The 24,174-nt window shown below is 32.3% G+C and overlaps 1 protein-coding gene across 2 annotated transcripts in view; it reads right to left on the bottom strand.

Annotated features, from left to right (window-relative positions):
• LOC112603790 (myb-like protein D) overlaps positions 1-22,193 on the bottom strand; it is a 65,234-nt gene extending 43,041 nt beyond the window's left edge. For both annotated transcript variants that reach the window (XM_025352535.1, XM_025352536.1), the window contains exon 1: positions 22,120-22,193. The gene's annotated coding sequence lies outside the window, so the exon portion shown is untranslated. The remainder of the gene's footprint in view (positions 1-22,119) is intronic.
• Positions 22,194-24,174: the final 1,981 nt, after the last annotated feature.

Here is a 24,174-nt window from a genome sequence, read left to right as displayed (position 1 = left end):
ACACACACACACACACACACACACACACACACACACACACAAAATGTATACAATAAACCGTAACACACCGCCGCACCGCCACGTTTCGCTCTATAAATTCTTTTTACACGATTCTCGGAACCTTATTAAAATGTAAACCGTAACGTGTCATTATATATTATTTTTTCTTTTAAATAACGTTCATGTACAACGAAAAGAATAAAACGAACATATCATTATCTTATATATATATATATATGTGTGTGTGTATTTATAATATATATTGTTAAGTTTGTACTCTGTATCGATTCAAAAAACGTCGTTGGACCGAAATGCGCGCGGCGACCGCGGTACAATAATATCCATCTGTGGTTATGCCGATCGATTCGTCCGTATCGACAACTGATATTATTACCATACTACTGCACTGGGGACATTGAAAATCAGGCGACAAAAACCGTGTGCATAATAATATTATTATATAGACAGCATATTATATTATGAATATAATAATATTTATGTTCAAAGTTCATGTAAATTGGGTCCAAATCGATTATTGAGGTATTAGAAAACATATTGACTGTACTATTGGACTATTTGCACACAAAAGTCCCTTGTGTCATTATTTTATAAATTTGGCAAGTTTTGGATCGTTATATGTATATATGAATAAGTTTTTTAACTTTTTTTTCAATTACCTACCTTAATCTTTTGTGAAACACGTTTCTATAGACTATAGAATATTTATTCCACACGAAGCGGCCTACCTATATTATTAAATTGATGTGTCACTTTTCCTTCAATGTTTGACAGTTTGCTAGAATATTAATTGTACTGCAGTTGCAGAAATTCGTCATTGGTACTCGATAGGTGCGCGTAGTGTTTGTATTTAGTAAAATATATAATTTCGAGTTTCTCCTCATTGCAGACCGTAGTTAATTGGACAATCGAATAAATGTTGATTTTGATCAACTCAATATGATGTAACTACTAGAATTTTGTATAGTATTGATAAAAATATAATATCCTTATAAAATATACTTATAAAAAATTAGTCGACAAAACGTTAAAAACGATGAACAATAAGGAGATTATAATATACACACACGTATTCGATGTTACATATTATTATATACACCACAGACCGGTTAAATTTCTAGAGAAAAACGTGTATATTGTAGTAGGTACATCACCACGTGGTAAGTAATCATTGCACAGATACCCCGTAATTACTATACGGCTGTGGATCTATTAAAGGTCTGGTACATGTTGATTTGCTAATGAGAAAAAAATTGACAGCCAGTCGACTGTAGAAAGTGTAGGTAATCCTCTATATTATATCGCCTTCTTTACTATAAAAAAATAATTTTCGACACACCGATATAGGTCTGTTTTCTCCTCATCGTATCAAATTTTCCATAATTATACGGGATTATGAGCTGGAAACGTTATGCGAAAATATAAGAGTATTACGCCTGTGGTACTATTTATTATCTACCAACGAAATTTAGTAAAATTAAAATTAATTACATTGTCGAAAAGGTTATTCTTAAAAAAAAAAAAAAATTGACTTGTAGTTTGTAAGGCTGTAATTATCATTTATCTGAGTTAATAATTATGATTGAGTATTAATGAATAAAACATACGAAGTTAATATTATAATGTACAGCATCCTATTTAGATTAAATTATGAAAGTTATTTTTAGAATATATAAAATATTTAAATACGGGTAGCTTTCATTAAATCATCTACAATAATAAAATAAGATTAAATATGCTAATTTATTTATGTATTTATTTATTTATTATGAAATTTAAGGAATAAATCATTTTTAAAAATGAAGGTAACGGTGTAAAATATATGTATATTGATATTATTAACTTAAAAATATATTAAGATTATTTTCATCTTTGCATGTAGGTACAATGGCAATGATATTGAAACATTGTACATTAAAATCGTTTTATAGGATGTTTTTCTACGTGCCCGAAATATGTAGTTAAACTGATTATTATTACTTATTTTAATCATAATCTAGTACGTGCCTTAAAAAACGCACAGATTATGTTTAACTACTAACCTGGATTTACTTATACGACAAAACAATGTGTATGCAATGCATATATAATTTACTATATTATAATTTATAAGTATGTATAAGTAAAAAGCATATTATACCTTGGTAATTTGGTATTATTAAAAGTGCTAGTTTGTTGTCGATTAACGAACAAATCGATCTTCGATTACGGATACCACATATCGAATTACGATAATGATTTATAATATTACTTAGTGCTACTGCATGGCTGGAATTAATTGTTTTTGTCGTGGTCATCAACCATCGTTACCGACTTACCACGGTTTCTGCGATTTCTATACAAGTAATTACCTATAATATAATATGTAATACATAATACAATACACTGTGGTATAATCTTAACAATCTGATATTTTCTATACCTACATTATTCAACAGAACTTATATTTTGTTTCAGCGGTCATATTTATAACAATGTTTAAGTACGATCGTCTATTAAAATGTTCTCCACAAAAAACTCATTTATTGTAATTTGTAAAAAATTATATTTCATGATATACGTCTACAGCGATATAATCTATAATAATAAGTAAAAAAAATTTTAGTTGGAAACCGGAAAAGTAAAATAATATGCTGCTAGTGTTATCGTACTAGAAAATTTGTACAATCAACGTTATGATGCGATATCACATCTATCATATAAAACGATGGTAATGGGGGGAGGGAGGTAATGTCGTCAATAAATTATTTGAGTACAATTAAATGCATAGAGTTTAATAATATATAATATTGACGATAAATTAATAACATAACATATGAGTTTAAAATATGATGGTCATATTGTAATATTTTGTTTTATTCGTGACGATGTGGTATCGAAAACAAATCGAAACAATATTGTTATAAAATCATAGCGGTTAAAAAAATACGTTTATACAGATACATCTATTTAAACATATTATATACACATGGACTACGACGACTCCGACGCGAGGCCACCGCCGACGACGTGAAACTAAGTCAGTAGGTACTTGAACCGAAGCGGTTTAGAGAGCCGGTTCTCGAGTTCACGATTTTTTCCCCTTCAGTTCATGCTGCAGACGGACGGAATGGGTTCCGATTTCAACCGCCTGCACTGCGCTGACTCTCCGGGCATTAACCGGTCGGAGAAAACCGATGCTGATGATAGGGATTGGGGGGGGGAGGTGTAGGAGAATAGAAATAAAAACGCATCGCGTGGTAATGTAATAAAAATAGTAACACGCATTCGAAAATATTAGGGGCTTCGAGACTCTCGCCTCCCTCTGCGGCTACAGTGTTGAATTCCGCAAAAAATTTAAAAAAAAAATCTTTGTCGTATAAATGAAACTTTGCACATATAATATACAATATACGCATATTATATGTATATTATTATTTTACCTATTATAAGATAAAACACGTTGAAACATACGCACACACACATATTATATATATAGTTATACATAATATACTTCATTGCAACTCGTATATAATACATAAAATATATATACAGCTATACTTGCGTAACTTGCACTCTGGTATATACCGAATATATTATATATATGTACATATTACATTATTATCAAAGAATGTATACACTTTATCCGACAGACAACGCTAAAACCACCGCACGTCCTGTTTTCGTATTATTATTATTCGTGTATAATAGTCGTATCTTGGGGCCAATGGAAAGGTCTGTTACATAGTCGCCGTGGACACAGACTATATATAATATACACATGCGGAAACGTATCGCGTATTCGCGTCGATATAATAATATATTTAAAATTTAAATATAAGTGTGTTTGTAATGTTTGTATGTACTCCGTGCACGGCAATAACGTACACGCAATGCTCACCACATTCACTAGGCTTACATATTATATTCTAACAGCAATATAATAATCAATAATCATGTTGTTTTTATTTGTCTTCTCCCTGTCACATCGATTCCTCGATGACGATCGTATAAACATGTTTGGACACGTATTCTACACATAAGATGGTTATGTATCGTGGCTGGGGAACCTAATTACTATATTAGTTATCCAGGGAAGGTTTTCTGGTCCTTATGGATAAATTTTTCATAGCTGGGGGGTTAGAACACGGTATGTGGGATCTTATCAATAAATAAAACACGTTTGGTTTATAAATCTCTGTTCAAAATATATTTTTGGTTTGTACATTGTACTTAACAAAATGTAGATGGTGGTAAACAATCCCGGTGTTGGTGAGTTCATGTTTTTTGGTGAGTTCGTGTTTATTGCTGGTCAGTCTCGAACTGCCCTTTCGATAAACAGTGCGTATTGGCCACAGGCCTCACAATCATTAACAATGTTTATCTCAGCATAAATATCCCACTATTGCCTACTACGGAATTGACACATACATAGGTGTCATGTAACAATAATATATATTATTGTTACAGTTATAAGACATATTTATTTTTTTGTTTTAAAAATTTGTTTATCTGAATAAAAGTCCTGGAATCGCAGTATGATATGTTTTATTTTTGATAGTATATTGTACTTCCAAATCTCAACTCTCAATCCGTTTTCTATATAATAATATAATGTATATTAAATTATAATATTATTATGACGATGATCAATACATTACTATGGTCTGGTCATTAGTGGTAGGGAAGACTCGATTTACATGGAGAAAGGCATATTGTAACCGATCTCGTAATTTTTTGTAAATTTTGTTTCCCGACCACGATGCTTATAATGTACCTGTCCATATAATATACCTCATAAAGTCACATCTATACTAAAATTATAGCAATAACGATGTAATAAGTGATTTTAAACACGATATTATAATTTAATATGTGTAAGTTTGGATAAGAGTTGTGGGCGTTCACAGATGAAAAAAAAAATACAATCTTGTTCTTACCATCGATTTTAACATGATTACATTTATTGGTGTCTACATAATTGTTAAATCATTAATCAGTTATACTAAATACATAATGTTATTAGTGTTATTAAATATTAATTAACTGAAATTTATCTATCATCGAATTTAAAGAAATTTACTTTTATGATGTTCAAAATTAAAATAAGTATTTAGATTATAGACATTCAGTAGTATATACAGTGGATGGAAATTTTAAGTTTAAAAAAAGTAAAAATGTAAAAATCATTTATAAATCATTTAATATTGGTATTTTTAATATTCCCTTACTATCTAGTGGGAAATTTCTGTATATGCCTCTCTCTATAGAAAAAATAATAACTGAATTTCAAATTAAAACAAATGAGAAAGAATACAATAATTAAATAATAACTAATTAAATTATATTACTATAATTTTTAAATTGATTACCTATTAATTATATTTAAGTTTCAGTTAGCTTGTAAAATAATAATTGTATTGTTAAAAAACTAAAAACATGATTTTAATAATGAATAATTGTATTTCTCCTAAGTTTTAGCTAAAGTTAAATTTAGGATTGAATCTATTTGTCGATAAAACTGATAAAAGCGTTCTGGAGTTGGTGGTTTTTTTCCCTTTTTACTCGATCAAATAAATTTTTTAATCTAGCACTATTGTTTTTCTGCATCGGGAGAAAACGTAAACAATGTTTAATCAGAAATACGCTATTCAAGCAGACACACGAAAACCAGTTGTTTAAGTATGTGTGGCGTGTCTAATATTTCCAGGACGTGATCGCGCTGGTAAAACGGCAACATCGCGTCCGGATCCCACGACGACGGCAACGACGACGAAGACTTCGACGCCCAGTTTTTGTATTTCCCATTGCACATCTTTTCAACGATGGCGGTCCAACTCGTGCAGTTTTTTCTTCCCCTCCTTCGCATTACACATCTGTATTGGATTTTCTGTCGGAGATTAAGAAGCTCCCATTGTGTACACGTCGTTGATTATTTTAATCTTATTCGTTTATTAAATATAATATTTACCGACGTTGTACGCGTAATACGTAAACGCACCCCAAAAATGTATCGGTGTACTTATTTGTATATCAAAATTAAAAATGTATATATGATTTATCATTTCAAATCTTGTATAAGACTTCTACTCAATACAGCCGCCGTTATAATATGATATCCTGGTTTATTTGGACCGTATAATGATCGCATTTATTTTCAATTCGTTTATATAGCGTCAATCGGCGTTGCGCATAACATATAATAAATACCTATTTATAATTTAGATTCACGCACTCGACGTATATACCTTGACTATAGCTACACGATTTACACACGTCGGGCGCTATAGAGAAATTATTTGTCCAAAACGATTTATCGAATATCATTGTCGACTATCGAGTTAGTAAATATTAAACTATATATTCTCGCGAGCATCGCGAATAATTGATAATGCTTATATACGTTACAAATTATTTATCAACAATTTATGCTAAGGCGATGTTTTCAGAAACGAAAACGGAAAAAATTACGCGCTTCGGCGGTTGCGATTACGCTGTGGCCTCGAAGAGAGATTAATATTTTCGCCAAGAACGCTAGTTTTTACCGCTGAATGAATTTATCTGTGAAATGTGCATCACTCATTAGTCATTAGTATAATATTATTCGTAGTTTCATACATACAGTTATTTAACACCAGTTTCATTTGCATGTACTGTATTATATTATAATATACGTGGGTGTAATTATTTAAAATATTTCTTTCTGCTATAGGTATATGTACCTATATAAAATAAAATTCGATGATGGCTGTGAATATCTCCCAGTACTCGATTGGAGAATCGATGTTTCCGATGATTTTCTTAATTCACGTGTTATGATGAATGGGTTGCGTGATTAAAAATGCCACAACAGGTACACAATGTTTTAATATATATGACGAGAAATGAAACGGATCGTGAGAATTTTCGTACGCGTGTATATTATAAATATATATATATATATATATAGGTATAGGTGCACTCGACTCACAGTGTCGTGCAATTATTATTTATTTTCGTTTTTTTTTTGTTTTTTCGTCTTCGGTTGGGATGGGCGTTCCACGAATGATACAAGAGCTAGTCGCAGCACCGTTATGAACCGCGCGATTTTCGACGTCGAAACCCGGACGCGCGCGCGCGCGCTCGAAATGCCAACGCTCGACGTCGCCGCCTAGGAGACTCTTATTTCACCATGAACTCAGAATATACCGGAAACCTCGGATGAAAAAAAATCTATCTGAGATAACATTACTATTATTATCATTATAAAAAAAATAATAATAATAATAATAATAATTTGGTATGTACTACCCACGCACGCGTATACAGGTAAGTACCTATATATATATATATATATAACCACTATAATATTATAATATACCACACCGTGACGACGCTGCACCTCCATCAAGTTTTTGCACGCGACGTTCTCAGGTCGGGATAATATATTATTAAGTATAGTATTATAATACACCATTGATAAATCACGATTGTGCCGAGTATGTATATAGGTAGATACAATTATTATTATTTGGTTGGCTGCTGTAGTAGTGTACTTATTAAGTTTGTCTCAGGTGCGCAGACGATACTATTATAATAAAATCGGGTTAAATATTATAATAGCCATCATAACAATTAAAGGTGGATTGTCCGGTCCGTTTCCTTTCGAAGTTTCCTGTTTCCAACGTTCCAGAATAATTATAGGTATAGTCTTAGATTTGCTTTTATTTTATCGCTTAACTCAAGAAAATCGTTTTTTTTTTTATATATGTATATATACCACCCAATTATAATTGTAGGTACTATATTATTATTATACCTAGCTGTTTCCTATTTTAACTACTTTACCAAAGAACAAACTATGCTAATACTAAACTGTATAAGTATTTTAATAAAGACATATTGGGTATAACACTGAACCAATTAATTTTGAATATATTTTAGGTTATAATATTTTATTGATTTATTATATAACGTAGCACGACTTGTATACATTTAAGTATAGGAAAATATAGGTACTATATCGGATATTAAATTAAATTAATTTTTAATGCTGTGAACGTTCATAGTATATAACAGAGCTTACCTATCTATACACAGTGTTATGTCATCGCTGTGTATAATATATGATAGTTACAGTTAACTATAAGTTATAAGCGTATAATGATTTTTACCACGTACGAATGCAATAAAATATGCATTCCGATAAAATTTGTCGTTTGTAGTTTATCAGATAATAAATCCGAAAGCCTTATTGTTATATAAAACATACTTATGGAAATTAACCAATTAAAATTGCCGTTTGTTGTGGCTATACAAATAGCATTAAAAAAAATCATAGACAACGTGATCTTTATAAATTATTATTTCATATTATCAAAACAGTATTACGTGCGATAAATATTTGAAAATTCGTAAAGTTTGTTTTCAGAAATTGTTTTAACACTTGATCGATTTCGAGACATGCTGCCATCACATTTAAACGTTGTCACTACTTAAAGAAGCGTTCAAATCTTCACCGCACCACTTCAAGACCATTAATAAAAATACAGAATTTCTCATGAACCACGCCATTATACATCGTTTAATCATCAATTCAATTTAATAACTATTTTAATAATCAATACCTGAAAATTATTCTAAAATATGGTTATAAATTTATAATATTATATTATTAAAACCATTGAATATATTACCTTCTTTCTATTTCCTAATGACTATTATCCAGAATGTAACGAAAAACAATGAACCGGTTTTGACGCAGGTCAATCCTAGAGGTCGTCGGTCTCCGACTATATGGCAAATAATGATGAAGATTCGGAGGAGAAGAGATTATGAAGAATGAAAAATATCTAAAATAAATAACATTTAATGATGAATAGTAGTGAAATGTACTAGTGATATGTCTGAAAACCTATACGTAACTTTCCCTTTTTGAAATTGCAATTTTAACGTTTCGGCATTTGCTCAGAAAAAGCGCATCATATTATACGTATATTCATATGTTATTACGCCAAACGAACGCTGACGAGTTTAATTAAAATAGATTGAATATTGCACAAACAAATCAGTCAAGCGAAAGTTGATTATTCATAACGTTAAAGTAAATAAATGAATAATACTAATATATATATATACGTCAAGAATTTAACGAGATTTTAAGACACCACCTTCGGAACAGACCTGAAAATTATTGAGGTGTGTTATGCGAATATTTGACAGAACATTACATGCTCGAAGTATATTATATTATGTTTAATATGTGAGTGTATACGGCAGTCCAAAAAACCAATTATATGCAATATAGGGGCGGAGTTCACACACGCTTAAACGATTTTCTAAACAACCGAATGTCCGAGTCCATTTATGCATATAACAATAATGTATAACGTGAGACGTCTTTTTTGACGTTTCAAAAGAGAAATGGGTTTCTTTACATGCATTATTTTATGAACCACATACATGTATATGAACCATTTAGAAAAGTTTATTCATAAAGCTGGTGTACTTGAGTAAAAAATAACACTTTGTGTATACAGTATGAGAGAATAGCTGATATATAATATTATAAATAATATTCAAAATACAAAATATGTAGGTATAATGAATGAACGTACTATATTATAATATGAATTTATTTGAGGTAGGTATAAATATGGCTATTGGCTACAACGATATAGGTACATAAGACCTCGGTAATCTTATATTCTTGCATCTGGCGTTGTGGTTTAGGTATTTTTTTCCAAGCCACGCTAAGGGGTTAACCCAACGTTTATGTATCTCAAACAACCTATGCATTTTTTTTAAATTTATAGATATGCGATATACAATATACATAGTATAAATGTGCATCTAAATGCACTCTTGCATCCAATAAAATTTTGTAACATTTTTATGAAAGTACATGTTTTAAAAATAGCATTGCCAGCGTGTCCAAAATATCAATTATTTAAATATTAATGGTTATTTCACAAACATATTATGTATATTATGCCTTAGACGTTAAAATCGTACTCTATATTATATAATATAAAATAAATATAATATGACATGAACTAAACGTCGAAATCCGTGTACACGTTGTTGTTTTCTACAGTATTATGTAAAGGCGTCTCAGTAGAAAAATTGTGTAAATGATAACGACGGATTTTATGGGTATCAAAGATTATTTTTGATAGTTACTGTTGCAGTTATGATCAAACTAGGATATATTACTGCAGTTATAAAAACTGCAATTGGTTTATATGCCCTACAATAATGCTTATGGTTAATCGTACGAAAATTATTACGCTACGATTAAATTCCGGCATGCATGGTATATAGTAATAATATAAACCTATCTAATATAATACATTTATATATATACATAAAATGCGCGTTTTTCACTTATATATCTATATTATTATCCTCGTCGAATTCTTCTACTGCTGCACCCGCCGCGCGCTGTTCGGTCGGGCACATTATGATATTAAACCACACGGTGTAACCTAGTTCTTCGAGTCTCACGAATGCGCGCAGATCCGATAAAATGTGAGACGAAGGCCGCGACGGGCGACGTGAATTTGACGCCCGGATCGCCGGATAGGACGGCGGGGAGGTTGAGGTGGCCCGGGGGATATGAGACATGAGATAGTGCGCGTCTCGAATCTCGACACAGACAATATATAATGCGACAGCTAGTATACGTACCTATTTATATTGTTAAAATACGTACACAGAGGTATATAATATTTTTGTCTACGCGCCACAGCATCATGGGCGAAATGACACAAAACGGGGCAGCCGCGATGACGGGAGGAGTCACCGGCAAATTAAAAAAAAAAAAAAATTAAAGTAATAATAATAATTTACGACGGAAATGAAATCGTGATCAAAGTATAATTTTTTTTGACTTGATCGTGATTCGCTCGCGCATGTTCATTTCGTCAGAGGCAATAAATTAACGGGCGTCGTCCGAGGGGATATTATACGCGAACCCATTTGCTATAGTCGTACCGATGGTGTACACAGTTATATGTGGTTATATTGTCGACCTACAAAAAAAAAAATAAACTCATATGCTGCCGCACCGTTTATGGTGGACGCGCGTAAATATGAGTCACATACGATTTTCACGTCTCATGTTATTATTATAACATAATCTGCAGATTGCCCAATACCTCACACTCTGGCCGATGAACATTATAAATCTTCGTCTGAAAAATGATTTATAGTCCTAGTAGGTACTCCTATCACTCACTTGTTTTTGCGTTGATTTTTATCATATGTATGGTCGGAGAAATGTTTCATTCACCCCCTCTTATACTATACGTATATGAGTACCTACTATAATATATATATATATATACGTACTATTTATATATGCAGAATCATAATTTAAAACCAATAGGCTTGGTTAGATTATGTGGAATCAGCTTATAAAATGTATTTATACTTGAAAACCTAACGTCGTCGTTAACGATAATATTATATATTTATAAGTATACAGTATAAATAGACGTTTTTCTAAACACGCGTCCCAATTCTAATTGATATAAAATTATTAAAGTATATAATATTACACTGTATTCACACACACACACACACACGCACGCGCGCGCGCGCTTAATATTATAGCTAATATGCAATTATAATAAATGTGTATATTATATTGACTTGAATTATTTGTCATAGCTCTGAGGGAGAATGAGTGGGCGAAAAATCGATTTACATTCAGTTATTTTGATATATACTTGTGTAGCCTGTTTTCAATAACGGTTTCGCTGTCAACTATATAATAATACAATGACACTTTGTCACTGTTGGTATAGTCCCGAAAATATACAATACGATTCAATATAGGTGATAACGCACAGTTACAGTAAATAGGTACTTGTATTATACAAAGATATCGATCGATTTCCCATTTTTTATATGATATTATGACAACATTATATAGCCACGGACACGTTATTTTTATAATTCACACGCACGATATAAAATTTCAAATTTCAAAGTTCAAAGTACAATGTGGTTACCATTAGGGTCTTAAGAATCCAATAAAATATAGGTCACTCATATACATAATATATTATTATAATGTGCAGCCTTGTGTTTGATGCTTTGAATGTCTAGAAACGGACATGCAGCTGTATTGTATTACACCGATTAAAAACGGTTTACGACCGCATAATGCGACATTAAACTGTAATTATTGTTATAATTTGATTAACGGTATGAAACGCATTAAATTTATGATGTTTATTATAATAAGTATACCACTATAATGCCTGTAGTTATGAGATTTTCTTTGGAAAATTTATCGAATATATTTTAACGAGAGCTGAGTACGTAACATTATTTTAACGATCTTATATTCTAATAAATTATTATCAGAAGATTTAGGATAAACATTTTACGAAAAACTCCGATACACCACGTGGGTTCATTACCGGGTGACGAACTTCGTAGAATTATATTGTATATTATTATGTTATTAAATTATTTTCTATGGTTTAAGGAGAGTTGCAATGAACACAAAATGGTCACCATAAATAATTACGATATGATGTTTGTGTGCATCCGCAGTGCATATAGTCTCCGTCCTGGCATGTACAATATACACTTTGGCTGTAGTTGCGTTGGCAGTGGCGGGGGGGGGGGAATAGAAAACAATAATCGTGCGGCGGAGGTTTGCCGACTCGCGAGTATATGCACGTATATATATAAATTTATATACATTTTACAAGTCGAGAGCACCCACGCAACGTATTTTGATTAATCTGGTCCGGGTAACTCGATCTGTCGGGATATACAGAAAACCGGTCCACCGCGGTGGTTTAGCCCCCACTTCATCTCTTTGCAAGACTGTATATAACATAATATAATAATATATACCATGCACCCGCCCCTCCTTTCACGACCGACGTTCCCCGTTCGCGACCACTTACCTCCCCGTCATCCGCCATATTATATGTATTAGGTATATATATTATAATCTAGTTTTGTACCGCATATTATAATAGTAGAACTGCAGTGGGGAAGGGGTATGTGAGTATAAGGGGTACGGGCAGATCCGTTTCGACTTCGGGTGTGGTTCCAAGTCACGACGTCACCTACATTTTGTGTACCGACAGTATAATACTCTGGCTACTACTACAATACTATATATTATACTATAATATTACTACTATATACCTACGCTATTTATTAAACAATAATAAGTTATTATAGTATTGTAAATTATAATATACATAATAATAAGTTTAAGTACATAAATAATACTAAGCTACACTTTGATATAGCCGAAATGATATACATTGTTTACCAAATTATTGTAGTTACCTACTTATTATATTATATTTTCAAATTAAAGTAAAAAAAAAAAAAAAAACATTCGCGGGACGGAAGTTTTTTAGGTCAACGCGTCGAGTTGTACACTATTAATACAGTTGTGTCTATACATATTTATATATATTATTATAGTTTTGAATATAAATTCGTGGTTCTTTTCGATTAAAAAAAAAAAATTCTCCGAAAACCAGTTCTCAATTGGAAAAATTTCGAAGTAATAAATGCAGTGATGCATTAACGCGTGATATCTGCATAGCTATATAAATGATTATATAGCTAAAACTGCTAAAAGGTATAGGGTATAAAACTCGTTGGGTAGCGTACTTCATAATATTATATTAAAATTTACCAAAATCTATAAATTTGGGACAATTGCATCTTCAATAATAAATGTTATTGCTATTAATATTAGTATTGGATTTTATTTAGGTTTTTGGCGTTCGAACATATAATATAATGTATAGTATTTTCTTGACATCTATTTGAAAGCTATAAACGATTTATTCGCACATTAAGCTTAAATTGTATTCAAATGTTAATTTTCTTTTCAAGCCTTATTTATCTACTATTATAGTATTGATTTAAAAATCAAACCTTCTACGGTGTTGTACTTGTACAATGTACTATGGTTGTCGTTATTAAATATGATATTTTTCACGTGTACATAAAATAACAATAAATATTATCATAATCGCTATAAGCCTATAACATGACGTCCAAGGACACGGTGCGGTTTCGGTGATAAACTATTATATTATTATGGAATCGCTTGATTACAATATCTATCGCCGAGACTAAACGGGGTGCACGATTATTTCTTTCGGTCAAAAATGTTCGTTCCGTGGAACAAAGATCTACAACTACGCATACACAATAACGTCGTACGTGCTTACGTATATACTTGGTCATATGTAATATAGTTATACATTTATTATATGATTGTGAGAGTGTGAGTACAGACGTCGCGCGTTTATTATATTATACATAATTGTAACGGTATACCTATAAACACAGCAACAGCAACGACCTACCGTCTTCGCTAACACGGGCACACCGCGCGCCGCTACAGCCGGCTTTTCTCGGACCGCTTCGTGCGGCGGCTCTGGTGTTGACGGACCTTAACCGCCGAATAAGAAAATAAAAAAACGTAGAAGATAAAAAATAAAAAACATCTATACAAGTAAAAATAAAATTAGACGAAAAAAAAAGAGAGAAGGAAAACGTTGGCGGAGCGGAACGCGTGTTATATATATATATACTTGTATAATATGCGTGTGTGTGTGTGTGTGTGTGTGTGTGTTAGACCGCATTAAAAACCAGTTTCCACGGCGCGTCTCAATGTTTAAACACGAGTAACCATTATTATATCAGCCCGGATAATTAGCCCGGATCTAAACACGCAGCTACTAAATATATCATATAGGTACCTTACAGTCAGTCATGATTTTTTTTCAGTCCTATTGTCGTAGATTTTCATACGGGAAACGCTATGCACCACGGTCGCTGCTGACAACTGCCCTGCAGGTTCCGGATTTTGTAGTAACATTATTATGAATAATTATATATTCATGTATCATGTATTATTATTGTATATATATATGACTTATAAAAAACATAGGGCACATTTTTACAACCTTTAATGCACCTATATAATATTTATCCTCGAGAAAAAATTCCTTTTCTTTCAAATAACTATTATTGATAGAAACAATTTTCTTGAGGAAAAGTAAAACGAATATAAACATAATTTTTATTCTGTTTAGTCACCATAAGTATTACAAAGTAGAATTGCAAGAACATTTTTACCGGTTTTTATTTATACTAAGGACATCCAGACACCTGACTAGCAACTAATAAGATCCTGGATGATACATGATGAAAATTAAAATATAAGAAATGCGTTCCCATACATTAATGGATTCAAAAACCTATCGATTAGAAATTTCAACAAATTGGTTAATTACTAATGGCAGAACGTAAGATATTACCTACAGAAAAGACAACTTTTAACCGCAGTCAATAAACAATATTTAATAACAAATGACGGTCAATAACCAGCGTTAAAGTCTCATGCAATAGATATAAGAACGCATAACTTATAAATTAAAACAACATTTAACAATAATAATAGCAAAAAAAAAATATATATATAATTTATTGTTTTGACAGAGAGTGCAACAACCGTTATAAATTATTATAATTATTAAATGATGTCTTACTCAAGATTTCTTTTTAGGTACACGTTATTTTTTACAGAGCTAAAACACGGCTATTAATTTGTGGTTAGGTGTATGTAATAGAGGTGTACATATACGTGTAGTGAGTATTAATTGCGATTCTTAAAAAAATAGTAATAAACCTTATCGTTTAATGCCTAGAAATGTGTACTGTAGTCTACAACAGTACAACTATCTATGTATATATAAACTAATATAGCAGACAAAATTAAATCCATGTCGTCTATAAACGCCCGTTAACGACTAATTACAGGATATTGTAAATTATATATTCTTTTAATCAGCAAAAAACCGCTTTGAGTTCGTTGCGCATTTTAATTGAGCACATTCATAGAGAGAGACAGTAAATAATAAATAAAATTATTTAAACTAAATTCGTGACATGTTTAAATTATACTTCATTTCATCGTTTAATATAATATAATACATTTTCTTTCTCTGCTGAATACTCGAAATTACCAAGACACTTGATGATGGACATTTTAAAAGGACGTATATATTTACAATAAAGGTCCATCTCTAAACATATATTCAAACTATTACATCATTTTAAACTTCCAATTCTCAATTTAAAAAATAATATTTTGACGTGTCTTATAATGCAAAAGAAGATTTATCACATTTTTAGTTTTATTATTTATTGATTAAAAATTAATTAAATAACCATGATTTTATATATTTTATAAATACAATTCAAATTACCAAGCTAATAACTTTTTCTGTATTTGAAAGGGATCTGTCTACCGCTTTACCTACGATATGCTATTAATGGGGTTATATTTGCGAATATTGTACTAAAATTAATTTTGTGTTAATCTTGTTATTATAAATCGTTACATTTATACAAACGCAATATATTTGATTAATATTGATAACAGGCGTCCGTTTTTTGGGAAATTTTATGAAATAATTTAGCTGATGGTTTAGACTCTAGTGGTTAAAATCTATAAATGTATGTAATATAATACTTCGCAATAATCTTTATATTTCAGACAACAATGGGATAAATCTCTTTTTCTTATTCGTTGAATACCACTTGATTGTACAATTGTGATGTGGCTGTGTATTATATTATACATCGTTATGAGCTGATAATAACAAACGATGTACTGCAGCAATCTTGATGAAGAGTAAGCATAATATAACGTTATATGACGATACCTATATAGCAGCTATTATCATGATAACATCGTCGTCGTTTCATTTTTTCTTCTCCGATCATAAAACACGATGATTTCGCGTAGTAAATGCAGATTGTGTCCTATGTTTAAAAATTATGAACGCGAACGTGCACCGGAAATACAAATCTTATATAATAAACAGAGACTAAATGAAATATACGTCATGTTATTTTTATATTGTTTGTGTAATAATGGACATGCTGATGAATTCAGTATAATGGTTTAAATCTCGATGGAATAATATTATTTTGTCTTAAAATTTCATGAATAGAAAAAACAATTTTATCCGATAGATACTACATATTGACTCTGCAACTGAGCTGTAGTAGACGCTCTATACCTTACTATACTTCCAAAATCTAACGACGACTCCAAATATCAGACTCCCGTGAAATTCTTGTAAATATTATAGATACATTTTTGATTCCGAAAAAAACTTGGGTATACTACAGTTTACATCTGACGTGCAGTTTCATATCGTGAAATCTCCGCCGTTCGCCGGCTCGATCCCGATTCGGGCGCGAGCGAAACGTGACGATCTAGTTTTTTTTTTCGACTGGACAAGCAGTGATTCATATAATAATACAGCCGTGTGGTTTTTGTATATTATACAGCGTTCAAAATTCGCACACGGAACTCGGCAAATTGGTTTGGCGAATTATTTTATATATTATAATATATAGTATATTGTTATCCAAGAGCATCGCGGGTGAAAATACGTTGTGGCGTACGCGGATCACGACTCGGGACAGTCTTACCTATACTATTATATACATATAAATATAAGATATATAAGAATAGATACAAACACACACACGTAAACATTGCGGGATGAGTCGCACACATCCCACGCGCACTATACGGACGTACCCAACATAATGGAAAAAAAAAACCGACTCTAAAAGCGTATATATACCTACATCTTATTGTGTATTGTGTACGTCTGCTGTGTCTTCGCGTGCGCGTATATACAGATGTATATTGTTACAATTTTTTATGTGTACCTATATATAACACTCGTACCTACTCTACAAAACCTGTAACTGTAGCCTGCACGATATTAGGATGACGCGTAACGTGAAGGATAAAAACGGTTATTATTATTATTATTATTATTATAGTATACAGGGCAAAATCGTGTAAATGTGTATGTGTGTGTGTATGAGTTCTTATGAGTTCTATGAATCCGTGTCCAGTGTGTCCACCCAAAAAAATATTATATTATGTAGGTAGGTTACACATGCAATTTATTGCCGTTTTGGTAATGGATTCACACATGATGATGCCAGGTATTTCTATTATTATATATTTTAAAAACTATATATTATTATTATTATTATTACAGATGGGCTTCTACTGATATGAGTCGATAATACAAGTAGGTATATTTTATGCGACTTGCTGATCAACTATAGCAGAACATGTATTCGAAGTTTGTGTGATGAACACTGTATGCAGAATATTTCTCTCACTCTCGCTCCTTCTCTTCCCCTTTATGTACGACATTAGACATATATGTATAGTTAATAAACTATATATGGTTTAATTGTTGATTATATAAACCTAAAAAAAAATGGCTACATGCCGTCTGCTGTAATTATACGCATAACGTCTGAACTAATAACTCGGTTGTCACTTGTCGCTACTACATTTTAAACTATAACTAAATAGGTTTAACTAATTGTCGAATATAATAATTGTTTATACCTATTATATAACATAGTTCAAGTATAAATTAACAAAAAAAAAACTTTAGGTTAGGTTAGGTTATTAGGTAAATAAAAAATATTATACATGTTATATTATATAGAACCAGTTCGGTTACAGTATAACACTATACTGTTGCCAGTTGACGATGTGCAGCATTCATGATATAGTATAGAGAAAAAAAACCTAAGAAGTTTCTAGGTCAAATGTGTTCGGAAAAAAGAGAGAAACTAAAAGGAGAAAAACCACCATTATCATTATTATACGGATATTTTGTCTACGATCTTTTTACGCGCTTCGTACCTAGTCGACATTAAGTGCACTCCAACGTTGTCAGATCTAATGTATCGCGGGGGATCCGTTACACGTCAAAATTTAAGCACTCGCTAATTTTAAAATGTATATATGTACGCGTGCGCGTGTTAGTATGTGTACATGAGTACACCTTTATGCGTGTGTGTAAAAACTGTACACTTATGTGATTTCTATATCATAGCGTTTTATTTGCGCCGGCGGTCATGTAGAGATTTCATTCGGAGTAGAGTGAAAAAATGGCAACGACCTCGGAGGCACGAATAAATTCTTATATCGTGTCAGGGGTCGAATTTCTCCGACAAAGCCGATCGGTTTTAGCCGAAAACAGACTTTCGTAGTAGTTATAAATATATACGTGCGATTATAAAATTTACTATATATGGATATATTAATTATATATACACATATTCAATTTCAATACTATATTACGTGCATAAACTCGCTTCGATAATTAGCGATTATCTTCAACTGAGACCCGTTATTATGTCTACAATAATTTTTATTACATTAATTATGCAACAAACGACGAATAATTTATACTTATACATAAAAACTACTTACTTCAAAGCAAAAGCTTTAATCAGTTAAACGTTAGACAAATGTTTCAATTTAAACTAATTTGTTACCTATAGTATATTGAATCAGAAACTATATGAGTTATGTATTTAATTAATTATTGTATTAAATAAGGTATTTGAACAGTTAGAAACATAAAATTTATTTCTTTAAATGAATTAATAAGACTTACCTAGTTTAAAGAATACTTTTTTTAAACTTTATTTATAAAACAAACAACCTATGATTAATAATATCAATAAACATGTGTATGGACTTACATCATGACTTGAACTCGCTTGAAAAAAGAGGACACCAAATGATGATACATTAAAAAAGAATTTGGCTAGGTTTGATTATAATTTAAAATTATTAATATTTAAGTAAGATTTAAATTTCTATGCCATTAAGTATTTTACGTAAATAAATAAATTGATTATTGAAATATTACAAACATTTTTTTTTTTTTTTAGAATAATGTATTATGTTACATAGTGCTACATAATATTAAATTCAATTAAACCAGGTTTATGATTTAAGGACATGTCAGGCATTAATATATTAACATTCTTACACAGAGTGATGTATTCGCACTAACCTACCCTCGGACTTTAGTCATTTACTCATAAATATGACTAAATTAAATTCCTAATACACTCATTCGTAGGATAACTTTTTCTATAAAATCGAATTCACATTAAAATACTATAAAAATAGGTTATAATAATATGGTAATACGCAATAGTTATCAGAATTGCAGACGACGCGACGTCGTTAAATACATGTGATATTGTCAATAATAATTTTGTCGGTCGACAACGCGTTACCGGCGGCCATAGAGCTGCAGCAGTAGCGTAATCATAAAGGTTGAAAAACAAGAACGCGACGGGAAAAGTCTGGTACCCATATTTAATATTATATACTTACACTCGATTCGTTATTTTTTCTTTATGGCATTAGATCTATACCTACTCGTTATATAGATACAGTTACAAAAGGAATATAATGATTATATATATTATATATATATACATATATGAATTAAATATAAACCGCGGAGTCATTAAAAACTAATGTCCGAATACGACTTAAAAAATACAACAATGATTTATACAAGATGAGCCTCGACGAAATGTCGTATACTACGTATATAATATAAACAAGACCACGGCGGAGAAAGAAATTCCGACGAGGTTATAAAGGTGCGTAGAAACCGGTGCCCCGAGGGGTAGCACATTCGGTTCTAACCTGGATACACTCACACACACACACATATGCTCACACTGTATATAAACGTGCATAGCATATGCAGCATCCGAGAGTATCCTGAAACAGAGATTATATGTAATGCATGTTATGATTTCTTGAGATCGTAAAAAAAGCCGTTGATATGTGTTCGTGTGCGCGTACGTGGTGTTTCTTCGATACATTGTCCGCATACTAAAGCTCGTGGGCGTAGGTATAAGGTATAGGTACTTATATACGAGACCCGTGAATAAAAACAGACAATGGACAATCGTAAAAAAAGACAAAAAAATAACACTAAGGTGCGCATAATATTATAATGATCGAAGCATTTTTATGGAGAGAAAATACCGCACGCGCGTTATTACTTATTAGCTTCCGCCATGGTCCCGGAAGTGTGCAACTGCATGATAACGAGACCTATACTACGCCATTTATATATGTATATATATCTCGTTAAAAGCCTGCACGGTGTATTCTTTAATATAATACCTGCTGTTACTGTGCGCATCACAGCCACGACCAGAAATATGATAATATAAAAATAAAATAGCGCGTCATATACAACTTATGAGTGGTGTTCGCACGAAACGTACGAATCGTGACTTATACCTGCGCGCGTATTACAAATATTGGCCGTCCGTCAATGACAGCCGCAAGAGCACAGCCATTGAAACGGTGCGATCTGAATAAAGAGCAAAATAAAGAGTTGACCGAAAACTGCGTTGCAATAATAATATATATTATTATTTATTATTATTATCACACACATCGTAGTGTTTGTAGACAAGTGCGTGGCGTGTAACAGGTTTCGTTTATTGACGCTGTCATTAGCGTCACGGTGAGGGGGCCGTCACTGGCTGTACAGCTAATAATTTTAGAGGGGCCCAAAACGTTATTACTTTGGAGAAGGAGAATGGCAGCGTAACTATCATCATCTTATATATGTATCTACTTAAATGTCCATCGGCGACGGACATGAAATTTTTTTTTTGTCACGACCCACATAATATGAGCGATTTCCGAAAAAAACGTGTATTGTAAGATGTTCAATTTATATATTATAAGCCGACACGAGAGGTGAGAAAAATATATGCAATAATATTATTAAATAATAGGTATGTATATGCGTGCATGTACGTGGGTACGTGCTGCAGTTGTATTATTATTTTGTGACAAGTCACGCGTTTAAATTATAATCATAATAGACTATATGGTCGCATACCAAAACTATATTACTTATAGGAATATATAACTGCCGATAGAATAAAAACTAATTTATCGATAGGTCACTATCGTGCAGAAGGCAGTTCTCGGCAAATTCCTGTCAAATCGGAAACTGAGGGTAACCGAAAGATTGAGTAAAGAAAATGTCCGCGGCGACTTAAACGGTAGCAAAGAATCATTAGTGACTTTAACGGTGGTAGACTGTAGACTTTTAAAATGGAGCTATAAAGATCTCTCCATGCGGGTAAATCACATTGAATTTCAAAGAGAGATTTCAACTACGTCATTAAGCGTGATAATAATAATAATTATTATATTTCTGATAAATTGAGTATATTACGTACCGTGAACCAGGAGACGGCGAGTGCGTTTGAGACACGTCGACAAGTGTAATCCAAAACTCAGTTAAATAAAATTTGAAAAATATTTATTCTTACGTCGGACCCGACACTATCACAACGTAATGGTATTTATTGATATATTTACTACGTGAAAATGTGCGTCGACAGAGGATTTCTTGGGCCGCGTCTTGTTGCAAAGTAAGCGACGACACTGTTTTAGTAGTAGTAGTAATAGTAGTAGTAGTAGTAGTAGTAGTAGTAGGTAGTAGTAGTAGTAGTAGTAGTGTAGACAAAACGAAAAATAAAATTAAATTAAACAACAAAATTAAAACGAAAAGTTCCGAGCAAAATTTGAACACACGTGGCGCGCGCGCACACACTCGACCACGCGAACGCGGACGACGACAGCGGTTGCAGGTTGGCGGCCGGCGAGACCGTAATCACACACTGCACGCACGCACCCAATCCTCGACCGGTGGCGCGGAGCCGCCGCCGCCACGTGAAACCCGCCGCGAGTCCATCCGCGTTCTCCCCACCTGACGACCAATCGTCGTTACCCAAAGACCTAATTCCACCGCCGCCGCCGCCGCCTCGGTGTAGAATCATCGCCGACGCACGCACGCACCTGCATTCTCTCATGGCGCCGCACGCACACTACCGTCGTGTTCCGTTAAATCTTCTCAGCTGCTACTTCGGCTTCAGGTCACCGCGCGCGCGCACACAATATCATTGTTTGTTTGTTATTACACACAATATCGTCGAATCAACGGAGCACTTATACGCGCGTGAGTGTGTGTGTGCGCGTGAATCGAAACCGCGGTGCTGCCTGTCATGTGGCAAGCCGCGTTTTATAATGTTTTTAAACTCATTTTTCGGTCCCCGTCATAATGCGATGTGTTTTATATATAATGTTAGGAATCTGTACGGTAAATCGCGTATGCTAAGCATGGTAGGTATAATATGCAAAATGCAAACCGCAACATATCAATATTACACACCTAAATACGAATAAAAATAAATGCATTGCGTTGCGTGTGGCGTCTATCGGCTGAGCGTGTGCAACTGATGTTTTGTTTGTTTATCTGTGCAGTTCACGACGCACGGGGCCGTGCTGGCATCAAGTGCGTACACAGGCGCTCGTGTAGTGATGTTCAGTCTTAAAAGTCGAAAAGTATCGATGTTTTCGCGTCTAAGACAATTTTTATAGTACGTTACAAATCACCGATTTAATATTATATAATAGTATATTGTCGATCCTGAGAAACAAACAATCGTTCACAGCTTTATCATAATATCATAGCGATATCGTTGACTCGGTCATTATGGGTACGTGAGCCGTCGTCTATTATTTCAATTTATTACAACATTACATCTACTATTAAACTTAATAACTAAAATTATTATTATTATTTTTCATAGTAATACATATGGATATTTTATAGTTATTTTACTTGATCAATTCTCAAGTCTAAGTTACTTGTCAATTTATACATATATACGTATATTTATTATATTGTACTATCATTATAAATACCAATTAGTATGACTTAAGTTTAATTGCTCACAGAATTTGGTAGTCATAAATCTAACATAGGCACTATATAAATATTTTAGAAGCGTAAATATAATAACCAAATTTAAACGTGACCTTATACTATAGACAACATGGGTCAATCATATCCAACTATTTATTTAAACTTATCTGAAATAAGATATTAAATAAATAAAATTGACAATAATGTTTTCTCGAGGAAAATTAAAACGATATAAATAACATGTTATAAGATTTCTAATATTTTTAATTTCAGATAGTAGCCCAATAAGAATTATATTGAAGAGATCTTATAATTCTTTAAGAAGACTACAATATATTAATATTCAAATTATTTTCCATCTTATTAACGCATTGAGTATAACAAATTTCACGTTCAGAGAAATCTTTACTCTGGTACTAATTAGAGTGAATTCACTTATCAAATATAAAGGCAAATATTATCTGGGACCTCAAATTGGATTTTTATATTTAGCAATACGTAACTGAACGAAGCAATACCGTTA

Source organism: Melanaphis sacchari, unplaced genomic scaffold, assembly GCF_002803265.2.
Source record: "Melanaphis sacchari strain LSU unplaced genomic scaffold, SCAv2.0 Contig111_pilon_pilon, whole genome shotgun sequence".
NCBI lineage: Eukaryota > Metazoa > Arthropoda > Insecta > Hemiptera > Aphididae > Melanaphis > Melanaphis sacchari.
This window is presented reverse-complemented; position numbering and strand designations above follow the sequence as displayed.